At 39.0% G+C, this 13,533-nt stretch overlaps 1 long non-coding RNA gene across 1 annotated transcript; it reads right to left on the reverse strand.

Annotated features, from left to right (window-relative positions):
- Positions 1-1,169: 1,169 nt before the first annotated feature.
- LOC144820035 (uncharacterized) lies at positions 1,170-12,918 on the reverse strand. Its single transcript, XR_013607682.1, has 3 exons — positions 12,293-12,918; positions 7,448-7,483; positions 1,170-1,499 (listed from the first exon to the last, which is right to left on the reverse strand). It is a non-coding gene; the product is annotated as an uncharacterized LOC144820035 (long non-coding RNA).
- Positions 12,919-13,533: the final 615 nt, after the last annotated feature.

Below are 13,533 nucleotides of genomic sequence, written 5' to 3' on the forward strand. Positions count from 1 at the left end.
AGAGCCAGAGTGTCTGAAAGAGCCAGAGTGTCTGAAAGAGCCAGAGTGTCCGAAAGAGCCAGAGTGTCCGAAAGAGCCAGAGTGTCCGAAAGAGCCAGAGTGTCTGAAAGAGCCAGAGTGTCTGAAAGAGCCAGAGTGTCTGAAAGAGCCAGTGTGTCTGAAAGAGCCAGAGTGTCTGAAAGAGCCAGAGTGTCTGAAAGAGCCAGAGTGTCTGAAAGAGCCAGAGTGTCTGAAAGAGCCAGAGTGTCTGAAAGAGCCAGAGTGTCTGAAAGAGCCAGAGTGTCTGAAAGAGCCAGAGTGTCTGAAAAGAGCCAGAGTGTCTGAAAGAGCCAGAGTGTCTGAAAGAGCCAGAGTGTCTGAAAGAGCCAGAGTGTCTGAAAGAGCCAGAGTGTCTGAAAGAGCCAGAGTGTTTGAAAGAGCCAGAGTGTCTGAAAGAGCCAGAGTGTCTGAAAGAGCCAGAGTGTCTGAAAGAGCCAGAGTTGTCTGCTTACCTCTATTTTGCTGTGCCTCGTTGTATTCAAAATTTTCTGTGCATTAAATTCATGGACAGTTACATGAGTTAGCGTAACATAATCTCCAAGATGTATGTTAAATAGTGTAGCTTCTCTCCACAGTGTCACTTTGATGTCATCTGTTGCATCTTTTAAAGTAATCGATTTCAGTGGAGTATCTTCTCCATTGATAAAGACAGTCTTTACGTCCTCTTCCTACACCAAAGAAACATTGTATTAAATTCGGAAAGAAAAAACACTTAGTAATAGTGCGTTGTATGAATGGCAATCTAAGGTGTCATATTTAAGGACCCAACAGAACCTCCTTTAGAAAAGGTAGCATTGTTTATTTCCAAAAATGGATTTGTAGAGAGTGCTTGTATTTATAGTAGACAGAGAAACTCTGGCATATTATCGTTAAAAAAGTTCGTGCTTTCTACATAGTGTGACAGACTGTATAATGCTATGTTTATTTAGCTTGTTAGTGAAGTTAGCAAAGGTGTAATGTGTGTGTAAGCTAACTAGGCATTTTTAGTTGTGACATGATGACATATTTGCGTTGATACTTACGCCACATATTGTCCCAGAAACGGTCATAAGACTTTTTAGAGTTGCACGTTTTATATCCTTAATGGGAGAAGCGCATGGTGCAGGCGGATGCAAAATGTTCTTCGCTTGTTGGATAAGGCCCTCCTCAATTTTCATTGCCGGAAATTTTGTAACTTTTGTTTGCTTAGTAATTAGAATTGTTTTGTTTTTGATGATGAAGTTGCGTATCAGTAGTCCACAGTTACTTTGAGTTTGCTCGTATAATTCTTCTTGATAACAAGTACATTTCATAGTACCAGTTTTATCTGCTAGAGCCAAATGAAATAGAATTTTTTGTTCTTGTTTTGCATTTTTGTAAGTAGTTTTTCCAGAGCAGTTGATTACATTAACTCGTATGGGTTTCTGATATGGTTTGTTGTCATTGGTATTAATGTTAATGATTTCTTCAATAGACATCATCTGAAATAGAAAAAGCGTTATAAGATGTTAAATACAAACCCATATTGCTGTATGATCACTGTAATAGCATTCTAATGTACCATAGTTGTGCAGGTTTCCATTTGTATATATATGATCTAAAATGGATTGGTAGTTAGTTGTGTAACTGGAAATGAGTTGATTACATTGTAATTTAGCTTCAAAGAATTCAATTAATTGCTTAGTGTATGAATTTTGTTGAGATAGATCCACATTAAAATCCCCTATAATGATAAATTTGTGTGTGGGGTAAAAATCAGTAATATTTTTGATAAAATCCAAAAGAGAAGTTATACTTTTTTGTGGTGGTTTGTATACAATAATAATAAGGTAATCCGTGTTCTGAATATGTACAGTAAAATGTAAAATGTCTATCCCTTCATGTGTCTCATAAATAGGCAATATAAATAAAAAATTTTTGTAGTACATGATCATTCCATGGTTAGTGTTGTATGTATGAAATTTATCAAATATAATGTGATGGTATTGTTGTATCGTAAAATCACTATCTGTAGCCTTCCTTGTAGTGTTGATCTCAGTTAAGCATATAATGTCTGCTTGCAATATATTACTATCGGCTATCATAGAAGTAAAATGTTTCTGTAGTGATCTTATATTGTGTGCAATTATATTGAAATGTGCAGTGTATGTATGTAACTGTGGGATATGTATTTCAAGTGGCATTTCTGTCCTTAATCTGTGCATTTCATCATTAACTTGTGGATGTACTAATATTTTACGTTCATCAAAATTCTGTACATATACATTTTGTATTGATTTTGCCCTGCTAATAGCAACATAATGCAAATGATGAATTTTGCTGTTATTAAAGTGTATATAAAGTGGTTCGATAGTTGCACCTTGTGTGCGATGTATAGTCCGTGCTGAGGCTTGGCGTAAAGGAAATTGCTTCCGTATAATGGTAATAAATTTCTTAGTATATTGAAAATGTCTAGATATAGCATGTATTGGTGTCCATGTGTTTTGAATTTGTGAATGATATAAGTGTTTATATTGTTGTCTGGTGGTTTGTCCTATACTCTGATTCTCAAATAACAACCAAACAATAATAGGTGTATTGTTAATCAATTCAACTAATTGTACAACACCAGTTGCGCCATTTGTTAAACCATCATTTACATCCACATTGCAACTTAAATCATAACGAAGTTGTAAGGCTATGTGTAATGTATGTGAAAGGCCCATTGTTTTCTGTGGATCTTTGGGCAGTTGCTTCAGAATTGTTTTTTTCACATTTTCTGACAAATCAGAACTTACGGTATCGCTTGCTACTGTTATGTAGACTGGATAATGTTTGCAATGTTTTTCCAAAACATTTTGGTTAATATCATTAACTTCTCTATTAGTTGACATGATATATGGTATTGTTTCTAATAGACTCTCATCAGGTTGTATTTCCCTTAGCTTAATTTGTGAAATATCTTCTTCAGTATGCTTGCCTTCTCTCAACCGGTTTAGTAGTTGAGCAAATTGAAGATCTTCTTTTTGGCGCATAATTTTTGTTAATTCAAAAATTTTAAAATGTTCTTTCCATAAGTTTGCACTTAAAGGACCATACAACTGTGTAGAATCCTGAAAAATGTATCTGTCAAATACAGGTTTTAATTGGTAAAAGTCACCAATGGCTAAAATAGAAATGCCTCCAAATGGTTCATTAGATGATTTTATTTCTTGTAGCCTGTTATGTATAAAATTTAACATATTGTGCCCTACCATTGAAATTTCATCTATAATAACAACTCTAACATGCATCATTTCCATTTGTAGAGCAGTTCTATGTTCATGACTCAGTTGTTTATAAGTCAAACTTTGCGACACAGGTATTTTGAAAGTGCTATGCAGTGTTTTGCCATTAATATTATGGGCAGCCTTTCCAGTTGGAGCAGTAAGTAAGATATAAACATTGTCTGGGTTTTCACCTGCCTTTGTGTTATAGTAACGTAGTAAAGTTTGATATAGTGCAGATATTACAAAACTTTTCCCAACACCTGCCCCTCCGGTGCAAAAAGTATAGCATGGAGTGCTTGTAGTTTTAAACCAATGCAAGTGATGGTAAACAAATTGTAGTTGTTCTTCCGTTAAGTTTTGCATAAGTTGTTGGTATTTCTCATTGGGTAAGAAAAAGTTAGTTGAAGTTTGTTCATTGGTGGTAGTTCTAATTCCTAAATCTAGCGCCAAATCATATATATTATTTATTTCATTATTTTCGTCTTCTCTCTGTATATTTACTGTTGGTGATAGAGGAGCTGAAATTACATTTTCAAGACACTGTTCATGAAGAATGTTTGTAACTTCTCCATGCTGTTTGTTATAGATTTTTAGTTGTGCGTCAACAAATGTTTTAACTTCCAGATACCTGTCATAGTAAGTTGCCTTGTTTATTTGGATTTTATGTTCTTCCCTCCATGGATAGTGCAACATTAATATCTCTCTATAATACTCTTCTGGTTCATTATTTTTGTTAAATCTGCAAAAGCGTATAATTTTCCCTTGTGTGCGCTTATTTAAAGCATAATCATAATTCTGTTTCTGTTGTTCTTTATTCCCGTGACTACATGCTATTTCTAATTCTTCCTCATCTGAGCTGTAAAAGTTTTGTTCTGCAAGTAAATCTTCGCTATCATTGATTTCTCTGCCATGTGTTTTTTTCTTCACATAGTTAAAATTAGCTGCATAGTCTGCTAACGTGCACATCTCTAATGATTGTGGGCGTTTGCAGTACTTTATAATAATATTTTCACATTGAATGTCAGTTGAATTTTCAGGCAAGTTATTAATTGTTTCCATATCACGCATTAAATAAGTTCTTTTTTCTGGACGGCTAGTATTAATAAATACAAATGATCGTGAGCTTTTCCTTAATGGTATTTGAAGAATGAGATATGCTGCTTCTTGAGCACTAATTTCTGTGCAGTTGAGGAATTTGTTTCCTATGTGTTTAAGTTGATCTTTGACATTACTATTGCTTGGTACCTCTTTAGCAGCTTGCGCTAGAAGTTTGCTAATTCCTCTTTGAGATTTACTGATATATGAGATAATGTAGACAGCACAAGCATAAGGGTCCAGTATAAACTGCAAGTCTATGTTTGCTCGCCAAATAAGCGTTGTTGACATTGGGTATTTAGGATATTGATATTTGCATGTCCTTTGATGTTTACGCCTGCAATTTTTGGTATGACCATGCCTTTGTAAATTTATTAACGGTTGTAAAGTAGGGTTCTCAGACTTATGACAAGTGATATATTTGTCAATGAAGCTATTGACTTCTTCCACTGGTGAAACACCATACAGTGGTGCTTTGTTTACCCAGAGTAATGCATGTATATGTGGAGAACCTCTTTGTTGGAATTCAACTCTGTAAAAGTAGTCTACTATTTCCCCAATAGGATTAGTGCCATTCATCAAAACACAATTAAAGAATTTCCTAACTTGATAGTCAAACTGTCTTGCACATGTTATCGGATCTTCTTGTATTAATTTACTTTTAGTTTCCCAAGACATGTTTAAAAATTCTTCCTCTGTGCATTCCTTTAAGTTTCTAACTCTCAATAGTATATTTATTAAATGGTGCCATTTAGTTTCGGCAGCAGATAAAGTCAAAAAGAAAGTAGGTATGCCAAGTTGCCTTATCATTGCAAAAATATCTTTTTTGCAACTTTCCCAATATGGAGGTGAACTGCGTATAGTTTTTAATACTTTGTAACCCTCATTAAACTGTAAAACATTCTCTATATTATATTTTATGTCTTTAGCAGTTATTTTATTTCCATCTGTAAATTTTTTCCTGATGGAAATGTTGATTTTACCGTGGATCTGCTTAATATGTAATTTCTTCAGTTTAAAAAAGACATTACTAATAGATTTAGCGACTCTTCTATCATAACTTCTTAACTCTGTTTGGCAAATAGTACTATAATGTACCGGTATGTGCCTTTCCTTATTGTTTGGCCTTCGTTCACCACAAAAAATAGTAGGGAAAGCCAAAAACTCAGAATCTTTATCCTCATATAAACCTCTTGGCGTGTTATGTTCAGCTGGAGCTAAACTTAACACATTCACCGAATTTGTAGTAATAGTTTCATTTGTTAACATAGTATCCAAATTTCCAGCTTCTATGTTGTCTGAACTATCAGATGAATTGTTTGTCTCCGAAGTCTCATTGTGATATTCTATTTCTGGAGGTATATACTCCCAGTCAGGGTTAATAGTAACACCATATTCATTAAACATTGTACTATTTTTAGCTAGCCATGTAGCTGCCTTTTTTACAGTATTTGGTCTAATATTTTCATAATGTGTATATGATTTATAGACTAATTTCCTTTTTAATTTCACTGGGATTGTCATGGCGTCATTAATTTGCCTTGGTAAAATGGTAACAGTTGTCATAACATCTGCAGGTACATTAACTACTGCACCTGATAACGATTTTTGAAAACCGCGTGGCAGAGTCCGAATTTGTAAGAATGGTATCCTAGGTGAAACTAATCGTTCTTCTAAATCATATAATTCTAATTCAGCTGGTACATTTGGGAAGCCCATGCCATTTAGAATTGAACATGGTGGTATTTTATCTTTGCGAATGTAATAATAGCAAGTGATACAAATTAAATTTGTTTTCTTCGTACTAATGTTACACTTTCTGAAAATTTCGGATTGGCTAACACTGCCTGTATTTCTCACCGTTGGTTTATGCCACAATTGATTGCAAAGAGTACAAATGTACTCTGGCCCATGCAATATTTCACGGTGGAATTTCCTAATAATTGTATGTATTTGTTTACCTCGTTTCTGCCTTTGACACTTCTTTAATTTTGGTCTTTTTTGAGCAATACCAATGTGTTGACAGTTGGAATTGTCTTCTTCAGCTGCATAATTGTTTTTCCTTTTTACCACTTTTTGTGGACATGTACTTGAATCCCTTTTTCTTTTCGGAGAACATTTCTTTGTTCCCTGTATAGATTTACTATTTCCTGGTAATTGTGATAAATTGCTATTCCCTGGCTTACTTTGATTCTGTACATTATATGAAGACATTGTAGTTGATGTTATAGTCTGATTAGGAGTACATTCAGTAGTATGTACCCAAATGTTTCTTTCTTGCGGTAGGTGCCTATTTTTATTGTGCACAGTAAGTGCTTTAGTAAAAGATTTCCTCTGAATGATTTTTATATCTAGTGGTGTTAATTCAAATTGGACACATTGATCAGCCTGATGTGTAAACTGATATGCTAGTTTCACAACATTTTGAATCAGCCCTTCAAAAGAATGAAATGCAATTGTAACACATGTTCCATTAGAATGAGGCATGCCTTCATCGTCCCTGCTATGTGAATCAAATACAAAGTATGTTTGCATATGTTTGAAAATTGCTATAACATATACATCCATACAAAGTATAACACCACAATGCTTATTAAGAGTTACATTTAATGCTGTGCTAATATCTGGGTACGCTTTATCAAAACGTTTAAGGACATCACCGTAGTAAGCGTTTCGTAGCGTGAGTGAATATATCTCTTGATTGTGGTCTATATACCTTGGCAAGTCATCTGGATGCATAAGTGTTTCTTTGTTAATAGAATGCATTTGTAGATATAAAGCGTCCCCACGGTCCATGATATAATGCAGATCATTAGAGTTCCAAGTAGTTACTGGTTTGCATAAATTGTGCAAGACAGCAAAAACACTATTTGGTAAGCATTGCTTACCTTGTGATTTGCTATTAAATTTTCTATTCCCTTGATGGTAACTTGCTTTCAAGCATCTATGCATCTTAGATGTTATAATAAAAGTATGTTTGCACCAATTTTAAATTAAAAACCTTTTCCGAGTACCTAATTTATTGGGGGGACTGTAAGGTATAAACTTTTGACAATCTTTGCCCTAACTGGCAAAGTAGTATTTACCTTAACTTGTGTTTCTTTCGTTGTTGTTTGAATAATCTGAAAGGAGAAGAAAGAAATGTTGGTTATAATATATCTTTTGTAAGTCTTCACGTGAAGTACTTAACATTTTGTTAATGCAATTCTTTTAAAAGAAAGAGCAAAGGAATCTGTAAACTGAGAGATGTGGCATAACAGAACGCTTGGAAGTGCTGTCACTGCTGCTCGGGGTATCTGTGAGATTTGTGTAAGTAGATGGAGAGGGAGGGAGAGAGTTGGAAGAGATAGTGTAAGAGGCAGAAACGTGGAGAGGAAAAGAAAGAGCAAAGGGATCTGTAAGCTGAGAAATGTGGCATAACAGAAGGATTGGTAGTGCGGGCACAGCTGCTTGGGGTATATGCGAGATTTGTGTAAGTAAATGGAGAGGGGGGGAGAGAGTTGGAGGAGAGAGTGAAAGAGGCAGAAACGTTGATAGGTAAAGAAAAGAAAGAGCAAAGGAATGTAAGCTGCGAGGTGTGGCATAACAGAAGGATTGGTAGTGCATGCACAGCTGCTTGGGGTATATGCGAGATTTGTCTAAGTAAATGGAGAGGGGGGATAGAGTTGGAAGAGAGAGTGAAAGAGGTAAAAACGTGGAGAGTAAAAGAAAAAGCGAAGGAATCAGAGGTGCGAGATGTGGCATAACAGAAGGATTAGTAGAGCGTGCACAGCTGCTCGGGGTATCTGTGAGATTTGTGTAAGTAAATGGAGGGGGGGAGAGACTTGGAAAAGAGAGTGAAAGAGGCAAAAACGTGGAGAGTAAAAGAAAGAGCGAAGGAATCTAAGCTGCGAGATGTGGCATAACAGAAGGATTGGTAGTGCGTGCACAGCTGCTTGGGGTATATGCGAGATTTGTGTAAGTAAATGGAGAGGGGGGGAGAGAGTTGGAGGAGAGAGTGAAAGAGGCAGAAACGTTGATAGGAAAAGAAAAGAAAGAGCAAAGGAATGTAAGCTGCGAGGTGTGGCATAACAGAAGGATTGGTAGTGCGTGCACAGCTGCTTGGGGTATATGCGAGATTTGTCTAAGTAAATGGAGAGGGGGGATAGAGTTGGAAGAGAGAGTGAAAGAGGTAAAAACGTGGAGAGTAAAAGAAAAAGCGAAGGAATCAGAGGTGCGAGATGTGGCATAACAGAAGGATTAGTAGAGCGTGCACAGCTGCTCGGGGTATCTGCGAGATTTGTGTAAGTAAATGGAGGGGGGGGAGAGACTTGGAAAAGAGAGTGAAAGAGGCAAAAACGTGGAGAGTAAAAGAAAGAGCGAAGGAATCTAAGCTGCGAGATGTGGCATAACAGAAGGATTGGTAGTGCGTGCACAGCTGCTCGGGGTATCTGCGAGATTTGTCTAAGTAAATGGAGAGGGGGGATAGAGTTGGAAGAGAGAGTGAAAGAGGTAAAAACGTGGAGAGTAAAAGAAAAAGCGAAGGAATCAGAGGTGCGAGATGTGGCATAACAGAAGGATTAGTAGAGCGTGCACAGCTGCTCGGGGTATCTGCGAGATTTGTGTAAGTAAATGGAGGGGGGGGAGAGACTTGGAAAAGAGAGTGAAAGAGGCAAAAACGTGGAGAGTAAAAGAAAGAGCGAAGGAATCTAAGCTGCGAGATGTGGCATAACAGAAGGATTGGTAGTGCGTGCACAGCTGCTCGGGGTATCTGCGAGATTTGTCTAAGTAAATGGAGAGGGGGGAGAGAGTTGGAAGAGAGAGGTGAAAGAGGCAAAAACGTGGAGAGTAAAAGAAAGAGCGAAGGAATCTAAGCTGCGAGATGTGGCATAACGGAAGGATTGGTAGTGCGGGCACAGCTGCTCGGGGTGTCTGCGAGATTTGTGTAAGTAAATGGAGAGGGGGGAGAGAGTTGGAAGAGAGAGTGAAAGAGGCAGCAAAAAGGAGCCCTCTATTTTGTGCAGCATACACTCTATTGTGTGCAGCACTCACCAGTCCATTTACAATGTAGAAGGCAAAGGAGCTCAGCAGCAATGATGACTGCACAACCCGCTTACAGGTGGTAAGTCATCAGTCTTTTTAAAGGGGTACACCTAAAAAACGTAGGGCCCTGGCTGAAATCACGCAGCCAAAGGTCTCAGTCACCACTTTGCCTTGGTTAAGAGGGCATTTGTAACTCTAACTCAAAATGACGTTCATTATGGGTGCCCTTTAACTTTACAGCCTAATTCTGATACGGACAGAAATACAATATAACGGGGCATTTCCATTGGGGCATATGGTTTTTAAACTCGCAGGGGAAAAACGCACAGGGCTGTCCACAAACATACAACAACTGGGTGACACAACTACATATAGTCCTGTAATGTGACATTGGTGGTCTAAAGAAGACCCACATATAGACCTCCTTGGTCTATCACGGTGGACCTTGAACCTGTGTTGTGTATTTATTAACAGCGGTGGAGATGTGGCATAACAGAAGGATTGTTAGTGCGTGCACCGCTGCTTGGGGTATCTGCAAGATTTGTGTAAGTAAATGGAGAGGGGGGTGAGAGTTGGAAGAGAGAGTGAAACAGGCAGAAACGTGGAGAGTTAAAAGAAAGAGGGAATGAATCTAAGCTGCGAGATGTGGCATAACAGAAGGATTGGTAGTGCGTGCAACGCTGCTTGGGGTATCTGCAAGATTTGTGTAAGTAAATGGAGAGGGGGGTGAGAGTTGGAAGAGAGAGTGAAACAGGCAGAAACGTGGAGAGTTAAAAGAAAGAGGGAATGAATCTAAGCTGCGAGATGTGGCATAACAGAAGGATTGTTAGTGCGTGCACCGCTGCTTGGGGTATCTGCGAGATTTGTGTAAGTAAATGGAGAGGGGGTGAGAGTTGGAAGAGAGAGTGAACCAGGCAGAAACGTGGAGAGTTAAAAGAAAGAGGGAATGAATCTAAGCTGCGAGATGTGGCATAACAGAAGGATTGGTAGTGCGTGCGCCGCTGCTTGGGGTACGACAAACCGGAAATGGTGAGTAAAGTTTCAACAATGAGTTTGGAAGGCAGAAATGTGGAGAGTTAAAAGAAAGAGGGAATGAATCTAAGCTGCGAGATGTGGCATAACAGAAGGATTGGTAGTGCGTGCAACGACAAACAGGAGATGGTGACTAAAGTTTCAACAATGAGGTTGGAAGGCAGAAACGTGGAGAGTTTTAAAGAAAGAGGGAATGAATCTAAGCTGCGAAATGTGGCATAACAGAAGGATTGGTAGTGCGTGCACCGCTGCTTGGGGTATCTGCGAGATTTGTGTAAGTAAATGGAGAGGGGGGTGAGAGTTGGAAGAGAGAGTGAAACAGGCAGAAACGTGGAGAGTTAAAAGAAAGAGGGAATGTATCTAAGCTGCGAGATGTGGCATAACAGAAGGATTTGTAGTGCGTGCGCCGCTGCTTGGGGTACGACAAACAGGAGATGGTAACTAAAGTTTCAACAATGAGGTTGGAAGGCAGAAACGTGGAGAGTTAAAAGAAAGAGGGAATGAATCTAAGCTGCGAGATGTGGCATAACAGAAGGATTGGTAGTGCGTGCAACGACAAACAGGAGATGGTGACTAAAGTTTCAACAATGAGGTTGGAAGGCAGAAACGTGGAGAGTTAAAAAAAAAGAGGGAATGAATCTAAGCTGCGAGATGTGGCATAACAGAAGGATTGGTAGTGCGTGCACCGCTGCTTGGGGTATCTGCGAGATTTGTGTAAGTAAATGGAGAGGGGGGTGAGAGTTGGAAGAGAGAGTGAAACAGGCAGAAACGTGGAGAGTTAAAAGAAAGAGGGAATGTATCTAAGCTGCGAGATGTGGCATAACAGAAGGATTTGTAGTGCGTGCACCGCTGCTTGGGGTACGACAAACAGGAGATGGTGACTAAAGTTTCAACAATGAGGTTGGAAGGCAGAAACGTGGAGAGTTAAAAGAAAGAGGGAATGAATCTAAGCTGCGAGATGTGGCATAACAGAAGGATTGGTAGTGCGGGCACAGCTGCTCGGGGTATCTGAGAGATTTGTCTAAGTAAATGGAGAGGGGGGAGAGAGTTGGAAAGAGAGTGAAAGAGGCAAAAACGTGGAGAGTAAAAGAAAGAGCAAAGGAATGTAAGCTGCTAGATGTGGCATAACAGAAGGATTGGTAGTGCGTGCACAGCTGCTCGGGGTATCTGAGAGATTTGTCTAAGTAAATGGAGAGGGGGGAGAGAGTTGGAAGAGAGAGTGAAAGAGGCAAAAACGTGGAGAGTAAAAGAAAGAGCGAAGGAATCTAAGCTGCGAGATGTGGCATAACAGAAGGATTGGTAGTGCATGCACAGCTGCTCGGGGTATCTGCGAGATTTGTCTAAGTAAATGGAGAGGGGGGATAGAGTTGGAAGAGCGAGTGAAAGAGGCAGAAACGTGGAGAGTAAAAGAAAGAGCGAAGGAATCGAAGCTGCGAGATGTGGCATAACAGAAGGATTGGTCGTGCGGGCACAGCTGCTTGGGGTATATGCGATATTTGTGTAAGTAAATTGAGAGGGGGGTGAGAGTTGGAAGAGAAAGTGAAACAGGCAGGAAGGTGGAGAGTTAAAAGAAAGAGGGAATGAATCTAAGCAGCGAGATGTGGCATAACAGAAGGATTGGTAGTGCGTGCACCGCTGGTTGGGGTATATGCGAGATTTGTGTAAGTAAATGGAGAGGGGGGAGAGAGTTGGAAGAGAGAGTGAAAGAGGCTGAAACGTTGAGAGGAAAAGAAAGAGCGAAGGAATCTGTAAGCTGAGAGATGTGTGAAAGTCATGTTGTGCCTTTAATTAGTGGTAGAAATGTTCTGTGTGGTGAGTTGAAGTGTTATGAACGAAATCAAAAACGGTTAGCAGAGTGAACAGTTGGATGTACTTACATGATATATGTTTGGGCGCCGTTTCTTTTACCCTTTCAATGAAAAGTCGAATGTTTCTGAATAACCTACAAGATAGAACGATAAAAAAAAAACATATGTATCGGTATGTTCAAACAAAAGCTATGACCTGCTTGATAAATGACGTATTACTTTGATAAATATTAACAGCGAACATTTAGTGTTCCAAAATAACATGTTGGAGAATAATTTGACACAGGTGCAATGTGGAGATAGTAAACGCTATAATAAACTGAAGTTAATGTATCAATGCTGTCCCTTAGGGGTATTGAAATAAAAGTTCCATGCACTTACTTTGGAAGATTGAATGGCGGATTTTTTCAGTGGCTGTTGGTCGTTATCAGGAAGTACAGCGTCCTTCTGTAAGTCCGAGTTCTGTTCTCGCAGGTAAAAATAGAGTCTGATTCAAAGTGATCCGTCCCCCAGCTTAAATAGGGGCTAACGTTGAAAAAACCTTTTTTTTGGTTTTTACTTTAAGAAAGGATCAAAGGTTTTAGTCCTTCCCTTGCCCCAAGGAAAAGTCACACTAGATGATGTGTGCGACTTGGAAGTGTGAATGTTTGAATGTGTATGCAGATGGAGTTTCGACATTGGCGCGACAGTAGACTTCCCTGGGCAACTCCCTTAATGGCTCATAAGAGTTCGCTCTCAACTGACCAAGCAAAAGCCTTTTTTTTTCCCTTACTCTAATTCGACTTGAACTGTGTGGTGCAAGTTAACCGTACAAATGGTATATATAAAGCGTTCCAAAGTATACAAAGTTGGCCTTTGTAACTTAAAACTATTGTAATATTCTGCCTCAAAGTTGTGAGGTTAACTTTATTATGAAAATAGAGAACATTGCAGCGGATGCGGAACTTAATGTGTGTGTGGCTACTTTTAAATACTGGAATCGTTGTTGTTGATGTATGTGTACGTGTTGTAAGTATGCATTAACAGTTCTTTGCATGTGCGTTGTTGAGGCATGCAGTAAGAGCTGCAGTTGTGTGTGGCGTGTGTAAAAATGTTCATAAACTGGATGTGTTATATTTGTTTATTGGAAGATAGATGTCATGCTGCGGATTGTTAAGGAAGTGCATAGGTAATGCTGCTGTGTGTACGTGTTACTGAGGGAAGCTTGCACTGCTGCTGTCAGTGATGTACCTGTTCCATGTGTAAGGGAAGCTTGCACGCCTATTTGCCTGTGCTGTACCTGCTACGTGTGTGGTGGAAGCTTGCACTGT

The sequence above is a fragment of the Lissotriton helveticus genome, chromosome 2_1, assembly GCF_964261635.1.
Source record: "Lissotriton helveticus chromosome 2_1, aLisHel1.1, whole genome shotgun sequence".
NCBI classification, from domain to species: Eukaryota; Metazoa; Chordata; class Amphibia; order Caudata; family Salamandridae; genus Lissotriton; species Lissotriton helveticus.